Raw genomic sequence first — 14445 nt, forward strand, 5'->3', positions numbered from 1 at the left:
CACACACATAATATATATTTATATATATACATAATTACAATATATTAAAATGTAGGTTAAGTCTTGTATTTGTGACTTGGATAGTTTATAAATATAATTCATATTTTAAGTCTGTATTTCCTGGTTTTATGCAAAAGAAAATGGTAAAACACAGAGCTTAATTTTACAAAATTGTGTTGCTAATTGAACTTTTTATTTGTATGGATGCAGGGATTGTACATATATGTATGTGTGGGGGGGGGCAAACATGTGTTTATAGACCAGATGTATAGAGAAAGCTACCATCTGAAAATGTAATATATTTCTAGTTGTGAATTGAGTGCCTTTGTCTTCTAGTAGTATCTTATTATATCTATTAAAATTATGACAAAATATTATGTGTACTTACCAAACTTAGGAAGGCCTCTTTCTTTTCTTTTTTTTCTTTTTTTATGTTGCAATACAGTTCAGTTCTATATATCAGCCACGGATTCCCTTGTTCTCCCCCCTCCCACCCACCTCACCTTCCCCCCAGCCCACCCCCTATTCCCACCTCCTCCAGGGCAAAGCCTCCCCTGCGGACTGAGATCAACCTGGTAGACTCAGTCCAGGTAGGTCCAGTCCCCTCCTCCCAGACTGAGCCAAGCGACCCTGCAAAGGCCCCATGTTTCAAACAGCCAACTCATGCAATGAGCACAGGACCCGATCCCACTGCCTGATGCCTCCCAAACAGATCAAGCCAATCAACTGTCTCACCCATTCAGAGGGCCTGATCCAGTTGGGGACCCCTCAGCCATTGGTTCATAGTTCATGTGTTTCCATTCGTTTGACTATTTGTCCCTGTGCTTTATCCAACCTCGGTCTCAACAATTCTTGCTCATATAAACCCTCCTCTTTCTCGCAAATTGGACTCCTAGAGCTTCACCCGGAGCCTAACCGTGGATCTCTGCATCCAGATCCCTCAGTAGTTGGATGGGGTTTCTAGCATGACAATTAGGGTGTTTGGCCATGCCATCATCAGAGTAGGTCAGTTCGGGCTGTCTCTCGACCATTGCCGGCAGTCTGTTGTGGGGGTATCTTTGTGGATTTCTGTGGGCCTCTCTAGCAATTTGCTTCTTCCTATTCTCATGTGGTCTTCATTTACCATGGTCACCTATCCTTCTCTGTTGTTGATCCATCTGGGATCTCCCGCTCCCCCAAGCTCTCTTTCCTTCGACCCTTGTCCTTCATTACCCCCACTCATGTCCAGGCTGTTCATGTAGATCTCATCCATTTCTCCGTCATTGGGCAATCCCCATGTCTTTCTTGGGGTCCTGTTTTCCAGGTAGCCTCCCTGGTGATGTGAGTAGCAGTCCAGTCATCCTTGTTTCACATCTAGTATCCTCCTATGAGTGAGTACATACCATGTTTGTCTTTCTGAGTCTGAGTTACCTCACTCAGGATGATTTTTTTTCTAGATCCATCCATTTGCCTGCAAACCTCATGATGTCATTGTTTTTCTCTGCTGAGTAGTATTCCATTGTGTATATGTACCACATTTTGTTTATCCATTCTTCAGTTGAAGGGAATCTAGGTTGTTTCCAGGTTCTGGCTGTTACAAACAATGCTGATATGAACATAGCTGAACAAGTGCTCTTGTGGTATGATTGAGCATTCCTTGGGTATATGCCCAAGAGTGGTATAGCTGGATCTTGGGGGAGTTTGATTCCAAAGTGGTTGTACAAGCTTGCATTCCCACCAGCAGTGGAGGAGAGTTCCCCTAGCTCCACATCCTCTCCAGCATAAGGTGTCTTCAGTGTTTTTGATCTTAGCCATTCTGACAGGCGTAAGGTGGTATCTCAGAGTTGTTTTGATTTCCATTTCCCTGATGATTTGGGATGTTGAGCAATTCCTTAAATGTCTTTCAGCCATTTGAGTTTCCTCTGTTGAGAATTCTCTGTTTAGTTCTATAGCCCATTTCTTAATTGGACTGTTGGGCATTTTGCTGTCTAATTTCTTGAGTTCCTTATATATTCTGGATATCAGTTCTCTGTCAGATGTGGGTTTGGTGAAGACCTTTTCCCATTCTGTAGGCTGTCACTTTGCCTTGTTGACCATATCCTTTGCTCTACAAAAACTTCTCAGTTTCAAGAGGTCCCATTGATTGATTGTTTCTCTTAGTGTCTGTGCTCTTGGTGTTCTATTTAGGAAGTAATCTCCTATGCCAATGTGTTCAAGACTACTTCCTACTTTCTCTTCTAGCAGGTTCAGAGTAGCTGGATTTATGTTGAGATCCTTGATCCACTTGGACTTAAGTTTTGTGCACGGTGATAGATATGGATCTATTTGCATCACCCTTTACAATAGCCACAAATGACATAAAATACCTTGGGGTAACATTAACCAAGCAAGTGAAAGACCTATATGACAAGAACTTTAAGTCCCTGAAAAAAGAAATTGAAGAAGATGTCAGAAAATGGAAAGATCTCCAATGCTCATGGATAGGCAGGACTAACATAGTAAAAATGGTAATCTTGTGCAAAGCTACACAGAGAAACCCTGTCTTGAAAAAACCAAAAAAAAAAAAAAATGGTAATCTTACCAAAAGTAATCTACAGATTCAATGCAATCCCCATCAAAATACCAACACAATTCTTCACAGACCTGGAAAGAATAATACTCAACTTCATATGGATAAACAAAAAACCCAGGATAGCCAAAAGAATCCTGTACAATAACACAACCTCTGGAAGGCCTCTTTCTTAAGTTGCATAGTGTGCTCTCGAAATGAGTAATCAAGATGGTCTTCTAGTCTGTGTTGCTCTTTTGGGAATAGCTATTGGGGAATGCTGACTCCTCTTCTTTTTTAAAATAATATTTTATGTCTAAACTACCTATTTGGTGTGTTTTTCCCAACCTCACTCTCATAGTTTTATGTCATTTTGTGCGACTTATAAAGAACAAAGACTATAAATTAATAAGGTCACAGGAGAAATATAATGAAGACTTTTGAAAGTTTATATTCATCTATGTATTTATCTTGTATATGTGAGTTGTATCTGGGCCTGCATATGCCACAATTTGGGAACAGCAGCCCGAGGCTGAGCAGTTTGGATCTCTCTTTCCACCCTGTGTGTCCTAAGCATCAAACTGGTCTTTAGGGTTGGCAGCAAGTGCTTTTATCTGATAAGCCATTTACTGCATCCTCATAAAGGCCTTCAAATGCAAAGCAGAGGAAACCCTGACTCATTTCCATTCTCATAGACATAGCTAAATTGTTTCACTTTGGTGTTCTCTCTTGGTCTTCCAAAACTTATGCTTGGTGGTTTGTGTGTGAATAAATTTCACCAAATGAGCTGTTATTCTAGTGCTGTGCTTATTGAGAATACATATACATTGATGAATTTTCAGGAACTTTGCTCAGTCATGGTTAAATACATCTGTTAAAACTGAAATATATATATTGACAACTAAAATAAAACACAACTAAGAGTCTTTGGGACTTAACATCTATCACACTTTCATTATTTTATTATATTTTGTTATTTGTATTCTCTTGAAGTTATTAGTCTAAAACCTGCTTAATGGGAACACTCTATCATAATATGGAATTGTATAGCTTTTTATTCATCCTTCAATGTTCTAGTATCAGCGACTTTATAATGTAACCTAAAATTGACCACATGTGAGTATTTATACCTTGGAAGTTGTTAAACACTGATGATCAGGACTAGATTGTCTGGAGTTTAGAAAGCAATAGAGAAAATGTGATACTACACTAATCTTGACAAGTGTCATATTCATAGCTGTCTTATTATGAGTTGTACAAAAGTTGAAGAAATATTCTAACATTCAAAAATATTGCTGAATTAGAAAAGTAGCCATTCATGTTTAAGGAATGCTGTTCTGAAGGAACAGGTCTTCATGAATAAATCATCATTGTTTCCTTTTATTTTGACAATTATTATTGTAATGTATTAATGAAATAATATGCAATGTTAACTTATAATGTTAACAATTATGACATTTATTAATATAAATGAAAGCTAACAATTATTAATCAATACTAAACTTGAAACTCTACTCACCTACAAACATGGGTTGACTAAAGATACATCAAGCTGGGGACAACATGTCAAAATCAAAATCAGTTGTTTATATTGTTACTTATAAATCATATTCCATATGGTTAGTCATTCTACTTAACAGAAACTTCAACTATTAAAAACTTCCAAGATGTTAATAGAATTTACATGTGCACTCTGACTATGTCAAAGAAATTCTGCTTAAATAAAGCAGTGATCTTTGGGAATCAGATTCATTTTTATTCAATTGTAACTTAATTTCCACACTCATTTTCTATGGGAAATATCCCTTATTTCCCAGGCTGAAAATACACATTTCCTCTTCCTTGTGGAGAAATGTCTCCAATTTCTCTAGTGTACATTCATTAATTGATTTATGATAAGTCTCAATCTCAAATATGTCTTGTGTATTTATTTCCATTTATCAACAATGTCCTTATGTTATAAAGAAGACAAACATGAATCTTTTAGAAGAATAAGGACTTATACCTTTACTGTGATAACCATATTTCTACCTATCTCACATCTTGTTGAAAAAACTGGAAAGATTTGACAAGAAGCAGGAATGTAGTATGTAGAAAATGAACTTTATTCTAACCCTACTTTGTGCTAGTCTTCCCATTAAGCCATGGTGTACCTCTTTGAGACTAGATTTCAAAAGCCATGCTACAACCTTTATAAGGCTACTCACTCCAGGGACCTGTCACCACCATGATTGGCATTGCTACAGTTGTCCTCCTGACCATGAAATCAGATGTGCTTGATCAAAAAATATCAAATGATACAATGACAAATAAACAATATTTAAAGAATATGAGCCCTTTCACATTCTTAAATTCACACTGAAATGTTGAATTGTGTAAAATCACACACACATATGTGTGTATGTATGAAGTATTTTAGTGTTATTTAAGATATTCAGAAGTACATAAAGTTTGTTTAAAATCCTTCCACAATCAGATATCACCATTAAAGCTATTATCACAATATATTCCAAGCGTTTCTTTGATGTACACATAGTCATTAGCACTTAGCAATAAAGGGAGCAGAGCATACATTTCATTTTATTCCTGGATCTGTTGTTTCAAAATGCTTTATCATTCTTTTTTTTTTTAAGTTTACTCATTCTCAATTTTTCTTCACTCTTTTCTTCCCCTTGTATGATGGTTATCTTTACTTGCCAACTTCACATAAAATTACCTAGAAAGAGAGTCTCAGTAAAGGATTTTATATATTGGGTTGGCCTTTGGGCATGCATGTAGGAAGTTGTCTTGACTGCCTTAATTGATGAGGAAGACCAATCATAACTGTTGGCAGCACCTTCTAGTGGCTGGTCAGATAAATAGACGTGGAAGAAGGAAAGATTTTCACTGTGTTGCTTGCTTGACCTTTTTGCTCATTGGCAAAGTCATCTATCCTCTTCCTCTCATTGCCAAGTTCTTCCCTGGCATTAGAACCACATTCTTTGGGGACGGAAGACCAGAATATCTCCAGGAATACTCTGCGCTTTAATTGCTAGCTTGGTCCTTCAGAGGCACTCAGCATCATGGACTGAGCAACTACTAGGTTCTTATCCTCTCTGGTGTGAGACATATATTGTTGGGCTACTCTGACTACACTTTGTAAATCAAACTTAGATATCTTCTTCTAATACACTGTGTTTTCAGACCCAGGGATGCAGTGAAGTCTTTTGGGGCAGCATGGGGCAGAGCAGCCAGAAACAGCTTGCATTATTGGGCATATGGTATTGAATTAATTTTTTCATTGTTGTGTGTTCAGAAACCTTTTTAATATTGTCAGTATTTGTACAACCCCAAAGTCAGTTACATGATCTCCATGTGGGCTTGCAACTCACAAATTAAAAAGCTGGACCTTAGATTATGACAATATATTATTATCTCACCTTCACAACAGGATAGTCAAATGTCATGCTTATTAACTTCTCTACAAAGGATTATCATAGAGAAAAGGAACAAGGAAGAAAGAAAACTCTGAATTTCCAATGCTAAATCCATGGCAGTTGTATAAATTTTATGTAAGTACTTCAGCTCAAAGGATACAAACCTGTCCTCGAGGGTTAGTGTTTTTTTCCAAGAATTTTCATAGCTGGGATCTTCCTGTTTCACACCTTCAAATCCCCTAAGGAGAGAGGGATCCGTCAGACACTTCATATTTTGTAGGAAGTCAAAATCATTTCCCCTCTAGTAAGTTAAATGCATGTTGAGATCACAATGATCGATTTTGCACAGAAAGAGAGAAAGTGGAAATAAGCCCAAACCATTAAAACAAAATGCTCATGGGCTGCAGATCCCCTTTCTTCAGCATATACGCACAAGGCTTAGGCCAATCAGATAGCCTCTGCTTCCTTTTAGAGAGTAGTAGGCAGGTAGGAGAAGTTGTGAAGAAGTCGAGAAACAGCCTCCTCTCTGTCTTTGAAAAGCATTCTCAGGGCTAGGTAGATAGCTCAGCTTGTAACGTGCTTACGGCCCAACACTGAGGAGCTGGGCATGATCTCCAGATGTTGTGTAAAAAGCTGCATGTGGAGTCCTAGGCTTGCAATCCCAGGGCAGAGAAGGCAGAGACAGGGGGACCTTGGGGCTCTTAACCAAGCAGCCTAGCCTACTCCATGAGTTCTGGGCCAATGAGAGCTCTGTCTCAAACAGGAAGTGCTGACTTCTGACAAACAACACCTGAGGTTGATTTCTGGCCTCCATATACACACATGTGAACCTGCACACACGTGAACATGCCACATATTGTTGCTTTCTGTAATTCATACTGTTATTAATATGAGTCTTACTTTCCCTAACAGTCACAGTTATAGAACGAAAGACATTGATTCTTTTTGAAATTTATCATCATTATTTTTCTTTATGATATCAATGTGGTATCTTATGTATTGACTGGATTCATCACAAACGTACACATCAGCATAGTTTTGTCTTATGTGCTATTTCATGTCTACTGTAAAATAAAGACAAATAGATATTACTAATAACAATGATCTTTCTTAGTTACAAAGGAGATGATGAATTACAAGAAAGGCAGTATATGTTATATCATGTATAAGTTACCTTCAAATTTACAAAGTAATTAACTTATAATTTTGGACACAATAACCCCAATAAGTTTAACTGAATGTGCCAGCATTCAGTAAATGTGCTATTCATATGGTTTGAGTTTTAAGAAATAGGAATATATTAAGAGTTAATATGAAATTTGACACAAATCAAAACACATTGCCAGCTTTGTGCTTCTGATTTAGTTTTAACTATCTATAAAACATCTATCATATAACATAACCTAGACTTTATGGAGAACTGAAGTCATAGTTTGGGGAGTGTAGAACATCAGACTTCCTTATTAGAAAGCCAATTTTTCCTCCTGTACCCCATCTACTGTTAAAGCTATTCAATGAGTCTAGAGGTAAGAAGAAACAGCTATCACTAATCGCTAATGTTGAGTTCTAGTTAAAGGTAAGACAAAAATATATACATGATTCTGAATGTAGATGGGAGGGAAAACCATACTTTAAGGATTGAGGAATGGAGAAAAAAATAAGAAAATGGTGACATGCTTATCTTTTTTTTTTTTTTTTTTTTTTTTTTGGTTTTTCAAGACAGGGTTTCTCTGTGTAGCTTTGTACCTTTCCTGGAACTCACTTTGGAGACCAGGCTGGCCTCGAACTCACAGAGATCCGCCTGACAGAGATCCGCCTGCCTCTGCCTCCCGAGTGCTGGGATTAAAGGCGTGCGCCACCACCGCCCGGCCGACATGCTTATCTTTTGAGTTCCCTTGTCCAGTGGGGACTCTATCTTTTTAAATGGTTTTCTACTTTATTTTTCTGCGTTCTCCATTCTTTTTTTTAATTAAGAAAAAATTTTATTCATTTTACACACAAATCAAAGATCCCCCTCCTCCCTCCTCCTCCCCCTCCGGCCTCCTCCTCCCAACCCACTCCCCATTCCCTCCTACAAGAAGGTAAGGCCTCCAATGGGGAGGTACATTTAGTAGAGGCAAGCCCAAGCACCCCCCCTCTGCCTCAAGGCTGTGAGAAGTGTTCCATCATAGGTAGTGGGGTCCAAAAAGCTTGCTCATGCATCGGGGATGAATTCTGATCCTACTGCCAGGGGGCCCCTTAGGGACTCTTAAGAGATTAGAAGCTCTATACAGAGAAACTCTGTCTCTGGAATTGAGAGAGAGAGAGAGAGAGAGAGGGGAGAGGGGAGAGGGGAGAGGGGAGAGGGGAGAGGGGAGAGGGGAGAGGGGAGAGGGGAGAGGGGAGGAGAGGGGAGAGGGGAGAGGGGAGAGGGGAGAGGGGAGAGGGGAGAGGGGAGAGGGGAGAGGGGAGAGGGGAGAGGGGAGAGGGAGAACTGAAAGAGACTTTGCTTCACTTTCTTTTGGGGAATAGGCAAGAATCCAGGCTACATGTGTATGCATCAAGTAATAACATATGGCGAGGTAATCATGGACAGCAAGATGAAGAACACTTGGGAAATTCTGGCGTGACTATTTGTGATACGGAAATCATCTGGAAACTTCTTTGTGAACCCAAGAGAAAGTGTAGCTTGTCATGGAAGTGACTAGGGATACAGAAGCTGGTCTGGCCAAGCACTGCCTGTGAGGCAGGCCGCTGGGGTAAACCATCAGCCCCATTTCAGGAATTTATGGTCAGATGATAGGTGAAGTAGTTTGGCCTCAACATGGGCTTCCAGTACCTGATGAAGCCTAATTAAGAGGTCATGATTCTCTGATCCCTGGTGCCCAAAGGTCTGAAATTTTCCTCGAACTTGACATCACTCCTCCCTTACTTCAAAGAACAGGGAGCTAGTGCTCCAGATGTTCCTGTATGGAGCAGTACATTTTCTTTATCACTTGAGAAGTCTATATATGCTAAAAGCTTCTGATAAAACCCTTCTGATGATAAATGGTTGCTGATAGAATTGGGAAGTCCTCCCAAGATAGCAACCTACCTATAGTGGCCCTGCCTTGAGGGTATGGTGTCTGTCTGAAAACAGCAAAACCTTATTGCAAATGTCAAAAGGGAGAGATTAGATATTTTCTACAAATCCTAATATCTTATTGAGGAAATGGATGCTTTAGGCTCAAAAAGACTAGTATCTTCTTGGAAAAGATTCTCATTAACAAGTTCAGACTAGCATCTCTATTATATTTGTAACACATCTCTAAAATTTAAAGGTTTGTACTATTTCCGATACATCAAAGTAAAGATGTTTAATGCTGAAGGGGAATTTACAAATTATGTATTCCTCAGATATGGGGCTCTGGGATCCAAGGAGGTTTGGTTACTTGTCTTGAGTCACACAGGGAGAGAAACTAAAACTAGCTAAGAAGACCTTTGTGAGTCTCCTACCAGAGCCCCCCTCTCACTTGTCATCTCTACAATCTGATGACTCCTTATCCTCGAACAGCTACCCATTCATTTGAAAGTATTAGAAGACACAATGCTTCATTGAGTCTTCCTTTGGCAGATTCAATTTCCTGCTTAAATTCTGGCTCTAAAAGGAGTTTGCTCAAAGAATGACTGCTGGGCAAATGCTATGATGGTCTTAGTAATTTAGGATCATCATGCGATGTACGACTGCTTAATTCTATTTTTCTTAAATTGCAGATATCTAGAGAATTCCTCATTCTGGCCAAGGAAATTTCATGGTAATAGTTTTGATTTTTAAAGAGACGTACATGTTTCTTTTAAAAGGAAGACCTAGAAAAGTCCTCCACTATTATTAATTCTCAGAAAATAATTTAATTGAAACTTACTGAAGCTAATTAAAAGGATAATTTCTCATTTTGCTTTGTGGTCCCATGGACTTAATTCAACTAAAGATATATATATATATATACCTTTTTGAAGGTAACTGTGCTTAGACTCAGCACTGGGGAACAAGATGAGATTTGTCCTCACATTTCTAATCTTCCTCACTTAGAACGAAAACATCTTGTAACAGTTTACTCTTTCTGAATAATTTCACTTTTTCGTGGATGTTTTAATTTTTCTACTGACATAAAAATATATCCTAAACATTTTGAACAAAGATTTTGTTTGTACATATTTGAATAGTCCAATATAATTTAGCAAGCATTTGTTCACTTCTATCTAACACAGTTTAATTCATACCATATGGAAATCGATACTTGAAATATTTCATAAAGATTCATTCAGTTATACCCTATTGCATACATCCCATTTGTAAAGGAAGAAACAGGTACAGAACCTTTAAACCAATAGTGACAAGTGTGTTACATGGTTTCATACCCCTAGTGGTTCCAGGAGCCATTCCTTAGATTGATGCTAAGGTTGATGGGGTGAAAAAAACCGTCATTAATGCCCTGAAAAAACTTGCCTTAAATGTACAATTTACTGAAAAATTGAGAAAGAAAAAGACAACTTATTTATTGACACACACACACATACACACACACACACACACACGTATACATACAAATGCACATACACATAGAGAAAGAGACAGATATATGTGTGTTATATACATGATGGGGCTAGAGAGAATGACTCACTGGTTATGAGCATTTGCTGCTCTCACAGAGGACTAAGGTTTGGGTCTCAACACTCATATAGAGGCTCATAACCATCTATTACTCTACCTCAAGAAGATCTGATACCCTCTCTTCTGACCTCTGTGGAAACTACGAACACACACTGTGCATATATACATCCTCACAGGCAAAATACTCACATACATAAAATAAATACTTCTTTAAGAAATAGCTACAGGAAAATAATAGAGGGACTTGAGACACTGTGGCACTATATTTGAGCTTTCTAATGAGTAGAGTTTTATCAACACAAAATACCATATAAGCAAGGGTTTAAGAAAGTGTAAAGAAAGGAAAACATATGCCAACTAATAGAAGGGACAAGATAATCCTTAAATTGATTTATGTATTGAGACTACTGAGTTAGGAAAATAGATTTTAAAGAAGAACATGAAGAGGTTAGAGAGCTGGGTTACAAATGAAATTCAAGGTGAGAATCCAAGTTCCAGCTGTATCCTGTGGGAAGATATTTTTTTAAAGAGTCCCTTTTTTTTTCACACAGGGGAATGGCATGATCAAATTTGAGCTTTTGCAAGGTGAATCCACTAGCCGGGCGGTGGGTGGCGCACGCCTTTAATCCCAGCACTCGGGAGGCAGAGTCAGGCGGATCTCTGTGAGTTCGAGGCCAGCCTGGGCTACCAAGTGAGTCCCAGGAAAGGCGCAAAGCTACACAGATAAACCCTGTCTCGAAAAACCAAAAAAAAAAAAATAAATAAATAAATAAATAAAATAAAAATAAATAAATAAATAAATTGCAAGGTGAATCCAGTGATGTAGATGGATTTAGCTGAGGAAATCTGATACACTTGCAAAGTCCTGATAACAATAAATATGAAGCTGGAATACAGATCCCAGTGATGAGAAAACCAATGAGGAAAATGGTGAGAAATATGCAAGAGTGGGCACCTTTCAGGACATTGCAATCTGATTTGAGAAACAGTGAACTTTAGGAAAATACACCTGAAGATGGATGAAAAGGAGTTGGGGTTCCTTTTTTATTGATGAGCTGGGAAGGCAGAAAAACTGGGTTTGGGTATGAACACAGAGTTTAAAAAAAATAAGATAGAACAGAATAGGTTTTAGCAGAAAATGAGGTAGTTAGGAAGGCTGTACACAGGGAAGACGCATCTGAAATTCAGTGGGAGGAAGCTTTTAAAGAAGACGCAAGTGGACCCTCCTTATACACAATAGAGACTGTCAGTGTGATGAGGGCCATGTATTTTGTAACTGAGTGTTCAGTTAGTGTAAAAACCTTTCCATGGCTTCAGTTCTGTAGTTTAAATATGATTTGCTGCACAGTGGACTTTATAGATGTCCACTTCACAACACCTGATATCTGTGAAATGACCTTTTATGTCATATAGAATTTTGCACATGTGATCAAGGCCTTGAGACCCACGCTCTGGATTATAGAACACTTAGAGGAGAACAGGAGATCACAGTTGCTGAAGAAGAATGTAATGCTAGAGTTGAACCAAGTTGCTGTTTCTGGCTTTGAAGACATAAGAAGAGGTGGTAAGTCAGAGAGATGCAAGGAAGGCAACTCTCAGAGATGGATAGAGGGGAGGATATGGTTCTGCCCAAGGCACATCCAAAAAAAGATGATCCCTGCTATTCAGTGCCTCTTCTCCTCCCTGCAGCCTGAAGTTAACCATCTCTGAAGGGAAATGGGAAAGTTTTATCTTAACTAAATAGATGTATTAAATGGGGTTAGCATTAAGTGTCCAGTGTGTCTGACAGCAGATGAGTCAGATGTAATGTCAGGACTCCGTGTGGATGCTCCCAAATCAGGTTCATTCAGCATATTTTCGTAACACAGGATGGAAATTCTGGCTTCCGGAGTAGATCACCTAAAGGCTGAAATTTAAAGGAAACACAAACAGGGACAAGTAAGACAAAAAGTTCTCTGGAGAATCAGTTTAATACAAAGCCATGTTTGAAAAAATGGGTGAGTCGATACAGAATAACTGATTGCACCATGAATACTAAGGAGAATGAGAAATGTAAGGCCATGTACAAAAGAGCACACAAGATAAAATGTCTAGTAGAGGCTTAGGAGAACAATATTCATAAAGCTCTTGGTAGACTGGAGCATGTGACCTCTAAAGGAAAGGGCTAATGTCAGTTGTTGTCAGGAGAAAAAGGAGGAGAATTCAATGTCACCAGGTTTTGCAATTTTAAGGAGGGGGGAATCTAAAAATTAAATAAACTTGAAAATTGCATGTGAACTCTTTTAATAATTGACTTAAGCAACTGGATTGGCTTCATGTTACTACTGTGGTATACCACACACTTAGTGACTCAGTACAGGCTTGCCTTCCTACAGCTTGGAAGATCAGAACCTAAAATGGCTTAGTGACTGAGTGTGTTCCTTCTGGTGGATTCAGGGAATCCTCTTTCTCGTCTCCACATAGCAAAAGACCTCTGTATCTTTTGGGTCTTGGTCCAATAAGCAAGATAACATCCTCATATTTCCTGTGTCTCTGTGCATAACCTGACTCTCATGTTACCGCCAGTATTTTTCTCATAAGGAGTCTTTCAATAACATCTGACAATCCAGGATCATCTCTCTATCTATCTCAAAATCTTTGATGCAGTCACATTTGCACAGTTCTTTCTCCAATATAAGATAACATTTGCAGGTGCTGGTGATTAGAAGAATATAGACTCCCTTGTACAGGGAGTGGGGTACTACTCATCCTTGCACAGCAACTAATACCAAAATCACAGTGTTAGGGTACACAAAATGTTTAATTAGACATGTCAACTGGACAACTGATTTGACAGGACAGTCTGGTTGTAATGTTTGTAGCTGTCCTTTGCCTTCTTCAATGTGTCTCACTTTAGTGGCATGTGTTAAATAATAAAGAGTTTCATATTTGGAAGAGTTATGTGATGCACTGATAACTGCAGACAGTAGAGCTTGTTTATATATAACACTATGGGCCAAGGGTTGTGAGGGCCATACTCTGGAATATTATACTTACTTCTTTGAAATGTACTTTAATTAAGCATAGGTTGAGCTGTTTGAATGTGATTTTTAAGTCATTTGGCTGCAATATGATTTGTGGCTCTTAGCACAACTGTCAATCAAAATAGGCATCCATAATTTTTAGTTGCTGAATATTGTGACTTATCAAAGGTTAGTATACTGACCAAATAGAAATATTTATTAAAGAGACACACAGCCATTTTTATCTCAATTGTCTTCCTAATTTTAGGAATTTTTTTGGCATTATACAGAGTGATATGAGATGTTTAACAACAAAATCACCATTCAAGACAAGGTAGGTGATCCTAAACAGAATGCATGTGTTGCTTGTGTTTCAGAAGTCAATTTTGTCTGGAACAGAAGAAAAAGCTTTTGTTCTCTGGTTAATTACCTCATTATGTTGTAGGTACATAATTCTTTCTGGAGAGACCAACACACTTGAAGGGAAATCACAACATTTTGTGGATTATATCTTCCAACTACTTAAAATATTAAGGACAATGTTACATAATAATGGATTCATGGTATTGTGAAAGCCTTTAAGGCTTTAACGTTTAAGCTGAGCCAGTCAATACTTCAGTAATGTTTTAATTTTTGCCCACATAAAACTCTTCCTTTGTTTGTAAATAAAAAGGAGGAGATATTTCATTGTGGCATGCCCATCTGTCACCCAAACAATCACTAAGGACCTGCCGTTAATCACAGGATTTTCTAATGGGAATTAAATTTAAAGCTGCAGGGATCAGCTTTTTCATATGTAGATATAAAACCTTTGCAGACCAGACCTGACTCATTCTCTTAGTTTTGTGTTTTGAACCCATCTTTCAGTAT

Source organism: Peromyscus californicus, unplaced genomic scaffold (assembly GCF_007827085.1).
Source record: "Peromyscus californicus insignis strain IS unplaced genomic scaffold, ASM782708v3 Scaffold_6__1_contigs__length_162567912, whole genome shotgun sequence".
Lineage (NCBI taxonomy): Eukaryota > Metazoa > Chordata > Mammalia > Rodentia > Cricetidae > Peromyscus > Peromyscus californicus.